Source organism: Aegilops tauschii, chromosome 2, assembly GCF_002575655.3.
Source record: "Aegilops tauschii subsp. strangulata cultivar AL8/78 chromosome 2, Aet v6.0, whole genome shotgun sequence".
In the NCBI taxonomy this organism is placed as follows: Eukaryota; Viridiplantae; Streptophyta; class Magnoliopsida; order Poales; family Poaceae; genus Aegilops; species Aegilops tauschii.
The window spans coordinates 42,024,011-42,034,089 of record NC_053036.3 but is presented as its reverse complement, the minus strand read 5'-3'; the positions used below and the strand labels follow the sequence as shown (position 1 = coordinate 42,034,089).

General features: G+C 50.5%; 1 non-coding gene across 1 annotated transcript; it reads left to right on the top strand.

The window, feature by feature from the left end:
* Window positions 1–3,412: 3,412 nt before the first annotated feature.
* LOC120970287 (small nucleolar RNA Z223) lies at window positions 3,413–3,508 on the top strand. Its single transcript, XR_005765001.1, has one exon. It is a non-coding gene; the product is annotated as a small nucleolar RNA Z223 (small nucleolar RNA).
* Window positions 3,509–10,079: the final 6,571 nt, after the last annotated feature.

Sequence of the window (10,079 nt, the reverse complement as noted above, 5' to 3'; positions counted from 1 at the left end):
TTTCTGATGGTGGGGATGGACCCTCACGGGTGACAGAGCACCACGAGGTGAGCGGTTCGCAATAGAGCGGTTCGACTACCAGCACTACTTCCGGAGGGAAAGTGTGGCTGCGTGGTCCTTCAAAGCTTCCAAGACGTCCATATGTGCATAGAGACGTGTTGATTAAACCAATGGGAGAGAAGTAAGTGGTTATCTCGACTCATCCCATATAAATTGTACCTTTTGTCATTTCCTCACATATAATATGACCACTCTTCGAAATGCAGAAGCTTAGTAAAAGGTGGTGAGAGGCGTCTGCCACGGTCGCCGAGTGGCATCATTGGGGGTCTTTGTAGGTTAAATTATCCTGGACTGGTCACTTTGCCGAACGGTATCGTTGAGCCAGCTTGGTCATGGGATCACTACAAGCTTGCACCGGATTTCCTGGATATGCGTTAGAGGGTTTATGATAACAGAGCCATGCGAGTGGTCAACGATTTCTGGGTAAGTCCTTTCAAACACCTAAATGTCAATACCAAAAGGTTTAAATTTGCCATAGTCATGATTTAACCCTTCCCACATGTATGCATGTTTGTAGGATTTCTATACATGCATTGAGGGTCAGAAGGATCGTGCAAATGTGGTGGTCGAGAATATTGCCAAGAAACTAGTCCACGACATGCACTATGAGGAGCGCGTCTGGTTAGTGGTCAAGTATCACGCGGACTATCTCAACCATAGGATTTCCAAACAGGAGGCTCGAGGGACGCATCTTTCACGGGACAATTACTTCAAGGCAAGTGACGATGGATGCTTGCTATTCCCTACATTACCGCAAAATTAGAATCCTTGCTAAGATATATTTGTTTAATTTACAGGTGATTCCTCGGTGGTGCGTTGACAAACGTCCGTGCTGGGAGAAGATCGTCGAACGGTGGACAGATCTAGGGTGGCAGGATGAACACAAAGTAATATCTGAATGGCGTAAGTTGATGGGGGTCGAGGACACCGTCAAGGCAACCTCACCATCCCAGGTGTCGTCTCAAAACATGTAGGCAACCACATCCTTTTCATCATGTTCTCTTTCATTTGTGAGCATGCCCTTGATTGTTTGGACCGCTTTCTTTTGCAGAAAGAAGACACTGGCAAGGATATCACTTACTTCGAGGCATGGACCATCAAACGTACCAAAGACGACAAGGACAAGGACCCTCTCCACCCGGAGAGGGACTGGATCAGCTCTAAACCCCGGTCAGATGGAGAGAACTTCACCAAAAAATTGAAGGAGACGTACGGGCCTGACGCTGATGCTCACGTGCTACCGTTTGACCCTCTTGTGGCCATTGCCGTGGCAGGCGGTAGACCGAATGGCCGGATGGCGGTTCACCTCGATTCTGTCATAACCTCCTCCCTTCCGAGAGTCAACACGCTCCGTGCTATGAGTACTGGCTCTACTCCTACCGTAGAGCGTCACGTACCACATTCCGTGAGCATTATTGAGGATATTCAGGTCAGTGCTTCTTCATTGATCCTTCATGGTCCTGCATATTTGCATTTCAACATGAATGACATTTGCATTGCCATATTGTAGACTCGACTGATTGACACCAAGAAAGAACGAGATGAGAACCGGGCCAAGCTGAAGGTACAAGATGATCTAGTGAAGTCTTTACAACATATGGTGGCCAATCTTTATTCCATGCAAGGCCAACCAGTGCCAGAGATGCCACCGACGCCAGAGTGGAACATTGTGAGTTTCATTCAAACTATTTCTATCACCATTTTCGGCATTACCATATGCATTCATCGCACTATTGGGTCAATCCATCACAGGTCAACCCATCACAAAGGTCGAACAATGTTCCGGTAGTTCCACCTCATGTTGGTGGAGTTGGGGCAGCAAAGGGAATAATGCCTTCTAATGTTGATGTTATCACTCTGGTTGATGGAGTTGGGGCAGCAAACAGAATGATGCCTTCTAATGTTGATGTTATCACTCCGATCTCCAAAATCGTGTGAACTTCATGTTATGTTATGTTAGAAACTGTTCCTTGTATGTTCAGAACTCTCGCATCTTGAGACTTGTAAACTTGTGGTAGTCGAGTGTCTTCACTACTATTTCACCTTTTATGCACTATTGCTTTTATGTGGAATGCTTTTCAGAATCATTGCTTCTTTCGTTCAATGATGCCTATATGTGACATGTTCTATGTGTGATGAACTATATGCTGCTGATGTATATGTTTCGCTGCAGGAAAGAAACAGAAATAGGAAAAAAGGCTCCTGGGCACACCATTACCGAGGGTGGCTCTCGGTAATAACTGTGAAACTGGACCATAATGCACCCTTTACCGAGAGGCCTCTCGGTAAACATGTACCAACCAGTAGAACCTGACACCTTTACCGAGAGGCCTCTCGGTAAAGGATAATAACCTGTGGTGCCCCTGACAACTTTACCGAGAGGGCTCTCGGTAAAGGGAAAAGGATTGCCGAGGGTGGCCCTCGGCAAAGTTGGACCTCGGCCTGCTCTCGTGGTCCCACATGTCAGGAGGTGACACATGTCAGCCTCCTAGTGGTTCTCTTTGCCGAGAGGGGCTCTCGGCCAAGATGGCCCTCGGCCTGTTCGCCTGGTCCCACATGTCAGGAGCTGACACGTGTCAGCCACCTACTGGGTGGCCTTGCCGAGAGGGGCTCTCGGCAAAGCTGGCCCTCGGCCTGTTCGCCTGGTCCCACATGTCAGGAGCTGACACGTTTCAGCCACCTACTGGGTGGCTTTGCCGAGAGTTGCTCTCGGCAAAGTTGACCCTCAACCTGTTCGCCTGGTCCCACATGTCAGCAGCTGACACGTGTCAGCCACCTACTGGCTCTCTTTGCCGAAAGTGGCACTCGGCAAAGAAGGCCTCCCCTGGTCCCACGTGTCAGGAACTGCCGGCACCGTCTGCTATCCGTTAGCTACTTTATTTTTCCGAGTGGTACTGTTTGGCTCTCGACCAAGCCTTTGCCGAGTGCCCGTGTTCTGGCTCTCGGCAAACTCTTGTTTGCCGAAGAGGTGTACGCCGGGTGGCTTTTGCCGAGGGTGACACTCGGCAAAGGCTTTGCCGGCGGTTTTCGGCCCTTTGCCGAGTGTCCGTGGCACTTGGCATAGCCCAGAATTCTAGTAGTGTATGATGCCGAAATCAAGTTGCAATGAGATGCAGATGGTGTCAATCATTTGCTTCTAAATTATTTTTCTGGTCTCCTGCAATTTAGATGCACATGAGCTGAACTAGGGCTGCAATATAGATTGAACGATGCGTGTTGTAATTGTTTTAACATGTTCTGTTTTGGGATGCGGTGATTTTGAATCTCTGCTCTGTTATATAAGTTTGGTTGCTGTCTTTTACACATCTGGGTAAACAAGGGCCTTCATTTAGATTTGTGTGTTCTGGTTTGACCCTGGCTATGATGATAACCACTTTTAGCAAACATGCCAGTTCTGCTTCTGATAATTCATGACTGGAAAAAATGTTATATAACATCTGAGCCATTGCATTTTGAGAAAAAAATGTGTTATCCGGTAGAAGAATTTGAGAGCCATATCATAGTTGATGGATCTGTTAAACAGATTTGTTACTCTACCTTGATCATCTTCCATATGTTTTGAATCTGGTTCTTGTTTTGTTTGTGAATCTTGACTTCTTGCGCCTCTGAGATACTTGATGCCATTTGTGGTTTTGACCAGAAAATTCAGAGTATTACATGGCTTCTTTGATGTCCTAAATATAACAATGTTTCTTTGTGCCTCGACTGCAGACCCGGAGACCACCTCTCTGTCCTTCTATTTGGCGCATTCGGTTCGAGCGAGCAAGCACACCCAGGACGGCTGGTTCCCGCTCCATTTGATGCGAGGTCCGTGTACCACATGACACATGAGCTGGCCACTCGCGTGAGCGACGGCCAGCCCATGATGTCGTCATGTGCATTCGAGTGGGCTGCTACGGATGGCTAGCCCCACTTATCGTCAACCTGCCCCACGGCGGCTATGGCAAGACCCTCCAGATTGTCATGGTGATGTATGGGAATCCCTGGTGAGCCTCTACATGTCACCACTTCCTAGTGATCTCCTAATTGTTGGGGAACGTAGTATTTCAAAAAAATTCATACGATCACGCCAGATCTATCTAGGAGAAGCATAGCAACGAGCAGGGAGAGTGTGTCCACGTACCCTCGTAGACCGAAAGCGGAAGCGTTATATCAATGCGGTTGATGTAGTTGTACGTCTTCACGATCCGACCGATCTCAGCACCGAACGTACGGCACCTCCGTGTTCAGCACACGTTCAGCTCGATGACGTCCCTCGTACTATTGATCCAGTTGAGGCCAAGGGAGAGTTCCGTCAGTACGACAGCGTGGCGACGGTGATGATGAAGTTACCGGCGCAGGGCTTCGCCTAAGCACTACGACGATATGACCGAGGTGGAATACCATGGAGGGGGGCACCGCACACGGCTAAAGATCAACTTGTGTTCTTGTGCTTTGGGGTGCCCCCTTGGCCACGTATATAAAGGAGGGAGGAGGAGGAGGCCGGCCTAAGAGGGGCGCGCCTATAGGGGGAGTCCAACTAGGATTCCCAATCCTAGTTGGAGTCCCCTTCCTTTTCCAAGAGGGGAGAGAGGGAAGGAGTAGGAGAGGGAGAAGGAAAGAGAGGGGGGCACCGCCCCCTCCCTAGTCCAATTCGGACTTGCCATGGGGGGCGTGCACCCACCCCTTGAGGCCCTTCTCTCCGTTCTCATATGGCCCATTAAGGCCCACTACTTCCCCCGGCGAATTTCGGTAACTCTCCGGTACTCCGAAAAATACCCGAATCACTCGAAACCTTTCCAATGTCCGAATATAGCCTTCCAATATATCGATATTTACCTCTCGACCATTTTGAGACTCCTCGTCATGTCTGTGATCTCATTCGGGACTCCGAACAAACTTCGGTCATCAAATCACATAACTCATAATACAAATCGTCATCGAACGTTAAGCGTGCGGACCCTACGGGTTCGAGAACTATGTAGACGTGACGAGACACATCTCCGGTCAATAACCAATAGCGGAACCTGGATGCTCATATTGGCTCCTACATATTCTATGAAGATCTTTATCGGTCAAACCGCATAACAACATAAGTTGTTCCCTTTGTCATCGGTATCTTACTTGCCCGAGATTCGATCGTCGGTATCATCGTACCTAGTTAAATCTCGTTACTGGCAAGTCTCTTTACTTGTTCTGTAATACTTCATCCCACAACTAACTCATTAGTCACATTGCTTTCAAGGCTTATAGTGATGAGCATTACCTAGAGGGCCCAGAGATACCTCTCCGAAACACGGAGTGACAAATCCTAATCTCGATCTATGCCAACCCAACAAACACCTTCGGAGACACTTGTAGAGCATCTCTATAATCACCTAGTTACGTTGTGACGTTTGATAGCACACAAGGTGTTCCTCCGGTATTCGGGAGTTGCATAATCTCATAGTCAGAGGAACATGTATAAGTCATGAAGAAAGCAATAGCAATAAAACTCAATGATCATAATGCTAAGATAACGGATGGGTCTTGTCCATCACATCATTCTCTAATATTGTGATCCCGTTCATCAAATGACAACACATGTCTATGGTCAGGAAACATAACCATCTTTGATTAACGAGCTAGTCAAGTAGAGGCATACTAGGGACACTCTGTTTTGTCTATGTATTCACACATGTACTAAGTTTCCGGTTAATACAATTCTAGCATGAATAATAAACATTTATCATGATATAAGGAAATATAAATAACAACTTTATTATTGCCTCTAGGGCATATTACCTTCAATCTCCCACTTGCACTAGAGTCAATAGTCTAGTTCACATCGCCATGTGATTTAACACCAATAGTTCGCATCATCATTTGATTAGCTCACATCGCCATGTGACTAATACCCAAAGGGTTTTACTAGCACTACAAAAAAAGACACATCCGTGACATTTTGGGCCAAACGAATTTTTTTCTGTCATACTTATGACACTTCTATGACGATAATTGTGACAAAACCCGGTATCATCATAGATGTGGTGGGGTCCTACTTCTATGACAAAAAATCATGACAGAAAATGGGCTTTCGTCCTGGGCGGGCCGGAGACGCAGCTGCATGACATTCTTTGGGCCGTCCATGACGAAAAAAACCATGGTAGAAGCGAGGGCGAGGAAAATATCGGGGTGTTCCTGGTTACGGTGGGTGGTCGGGACCGAGCGATGCGCGTTTCTCTCGTACACGAACGCGCGTGGGTGCGAGGCGTTGGGCTCTAACTGAACCCGAGCGAGGCGTTGGGCTCTAACTGAACCCGAGTGATTGCACTGCAGGCTACGTCTTACTGAACCCGAGCGATCGATAGATGGCAGTTAACTAGACCCGATCGAGCGATTCCTTCGCTACTGCTGCTAACTGAAGCCGATCGATGCTACCTATGGATGAACAATGATTGTTGCGGGGGGGGGGGGGGGGTTGGATGAATAGTTCCCGGTGGGGATGGATGAACAGGACCCCGTGGTATTGCCTCTGGATGAACAGTACCCCGATCGATCGACCGGTTGGGGCTGGATGAACAGGACCCCGTGGAGGGCTGGATGAACAGGACCACCCCGTGGAGGGCAGGATGAACAGTAGACGGTGGAGGGCAGGATGAACAGTAGCCCGTGGAGGGGTGGTTGATCAGGAACCCATGGAGAGGGCTGGTTGAACAGTAGCCGGTGGAGTAGCGCGCGGTGGAGGCTGGATGAACAAGAGCCCGTGGATGAACAGTCGCAGGTGGAGGCTGGAGGAGGTCGACGGTGGATGAACAGTAGCCCGTGGAGGTTGGAGGGGGTCGACGGTGGAAATGAACAGTATCCCGTGGAGTCCCGTTTTGTGGTACGCCACACCCTTCCCGATGAACAGGACCTCCGTTTCGATCGTAGCGATCCAACACAGGTCCGTTTCCTCCGTTTTGCGGTACGCCACACCCCTCTCGATCAACAGGACCCCCATTTCGACCGTAGGAGGTCCGTTTCCTCCATTTTGCGGTATGCCAGACCCCTCCTGATGAACAGGATCCCGTTTCGAACGTGGCCGGTCGAACACAAGGCCGTTTCCTCCGTTCTGCGGTATGCCAGGCCTCGTTTCCATCGGCTGTTCTGTCCAAGCCGGTTGGCTCCCACGTGTTCTGTTGCCTCCCGATGAACACGACGCATTCCGTTGCCTCCCCATGAACACGACGACGACGCTGTTTCTCCGTTCGGACCCAGCCATGTACACGAGCCCTGGTCATACGTACGTGCGAGTAGGCGTTCGAGACCCCGCCCGTATGTACGTACGTGGCCGTATTTACTTTCTTGCACCCTGGCCGCTGTACATATGTGTACATGCTACGTGCGCGCCTCTACATCGACCAGTATATACGTACACGTTCGCGACCAGAATGACAAAGCTACGTACGCTTCGACCAGGTGGGTCCCAACTGTCAGGCACGTCCTTGCGTGCGAAGATGTAGCTGGTGGGTCCCAGCAGTCAGCGGGGCGAATCGTTTTTTTTGCCCGGACGCACTTCCTTGCGTGCGAAGATGTAGCTGGTGGGTCCCAGCAGTCAGGGGGAAACGTTTTTTTCGTGAAATACGGTGGCCCGTCCGGTGGGTCCCCGCTTTCAGGTGGAGGCATAATTATTTTGCGCGTAATAAGGAGGCACTTCCTTGCTGCGGCCGTGGACCCAGCTATCAGCCTCTCCACGTCCGATGGAAGCCGTTCCTTGACCACGTTGACCATGCCGCGCCGAGAGCACCAGGGCGGTGGACGATGGCGAGGCCTAGGAAGGGGACGACGCGGAGCCGGGGAAGACGCGGCAGTGGATGCCCACACGTAGAGGAGTACGAGGGTTCACTGGTTCGCTGCGGTGTGAGGCTGTCGTCGCCGCAGAATAACAGGGGGTGTGGGTGAGTAGAGGGATGGTCTGGCCAGCGGTGGGAGTAGTAGGGGGCGGTGAGGCCTCCGCCGCATCGCAGCCGGCCACGGGAGGCAGGAGCACGAGGCACGACCGGCACTGGTTTGGGCGGCTGGAGCAAGAAGACCAGAGGTTGAAGAAGCATTACGGCCGTTGGATGGTCATCGTACGGTCACTGGAGCTAGAATCGTGCATATTGACTAAGTTGACAAAGCCCTCCGTACCCGTCAACTTAGTAGGCCCACAAGTCAGCCTGCCACTATACTGGGTCCCAGCTAGCTGGGGGAGTATTCATATTTTTGTGCGTAATAAGGAGGCACTTCCTTGCGTGCGAAGATATAGCTGGTGGGTCCAAGCTGTCAACGGCGGTAACGTTTTCTTCGCGCAATACAGAGGCCCTTTCGGTGGGTCCTAGATGTCAGGTGGAGGAATCATTATTTTGCGCGTAATAAGGAGGCATTTCCTTGTGTGCGGACGTGGACCCAGCTGTCAGCCTCTCCACGTACAGTCCACTTCAGATGCATGTCGGTCGTTGACCACCTTGACCAGGCCGCGCCGAGAGCACCAGGGCGGTGGACGACGGCGAGGCCTAGGAAGGGAATGACACGGAGGCAGGGAAGACTCGGCAGTTGTTTCCCACGCAGAGGGGAGTACGACTGTACGAGGGTTTACTGGTTCGTCTGCGGTCGCCGGAGAATAACAACAGGTGTGGGTGAGTAGAGGGATGGCTAGGCCAGCGATGGGAGTACGGTGGGGCGGTGAGGCCTGCGCGGCAGCACCGCCGACCGCGGGGAGGAGAGAGCAGGCATTCCCGCCGGCGCTTGTTTGAGCGGCTGGTGCAGGAAGAGCAGAGATTGAAGAAGCACGACAGCCGTTGGATGGACATCCAACAGTCACTGCTTGTGTGTCAACTTTTTTTAGGAAAGCCTCAAATCCGTGGAAAACATCATACAGCCCATCAGCCATTATTTCTAATAATTTACAGCCCGTTTGCTAATTCTTAAGGTTTTTTTGGAGCCCATATTCTTTTTGTTAGCATTACAGCCCATATTGTGGCCACGGTTAACAAATTATACGAAATTTTGCATATTTCGGTGCGGTCCGAACTGTTTTTAATCCCGAAATTTTGAGTCACATTCAAATTGATTTAAAAAAAATGTATATCAATATAAAATCCAACAAATTGTCCACGCATAAAAATCAATGCAATTTAAAATGTGAAAATGAAAAAAAGAAATTTGAAACTAATTGCCGGTTTGATGTGTTTTAAAAATGTACAACCCATTTCTCATTACTGATAGGCCATTTTCTCGGCCAGCTGAATGAAGCACTCCTCGTCTTGAAAGATTTGCAGCCCAACAGGCCTGACAAAGCGACTTACTTGGCAAATCACAAAAAAACTGGGCTGTGGCCGTGGACCCAGCTGCGGCCATGGACCCATCTGTCAGCCTCTCCACGTATAGTACTCTTCCGATACAAGTCGGTCGTTGACCACATTGACCACGCCGCGTCGAGAGCACCAAGGTGGTGGACGACGGCGGGGCCTAGGAAGGGGACGACGTGGAGCCGGGGAAGACGTGGCAGTGGATGCCCACGTGGAGAGGAGTACGAGGGTTCAGTGGTTCGGCTACAGTGTGAGGCTATCGTCGCCGCAGAATAACAGGGGGTGTGGGTGAGTAGAGGGATGGCCTAGCCAGCGGTGGGAGTACTAGGGGGCGGTGAGGCCTCCGTCGCATCGCAGCCGGCCATGGGAGGCAGGAGCACGAGGCACGACCGGCGCTGGTTTGGGCGGCTGGAGCAAGAAGACCAGAGGTTGAAGAAGCATTACGGCCGTTGGATGGTCATCGTACGGTCACTGGAGCTAGAATCGTGCATATTGACTAAGTTGACAAAGCCCTCCGTACCCGTCAACTTAGTAGGCCCACAAGTCAGCCTGCCACTATACTGGGTCCCAGCTAGCAGGGGGAGTATTCATATTTTTGTGCGTAATAAGGAGGCACTTCCTTGCGTGCGAAGATATAGCTGGTGGGTCCAAGCTGTCAGTGGCGGTAACGTTTTTTCACGAAATACAGAGGCCCTTTCGGTGGGTCCCAGATGTCAGGTGGAGGAATCA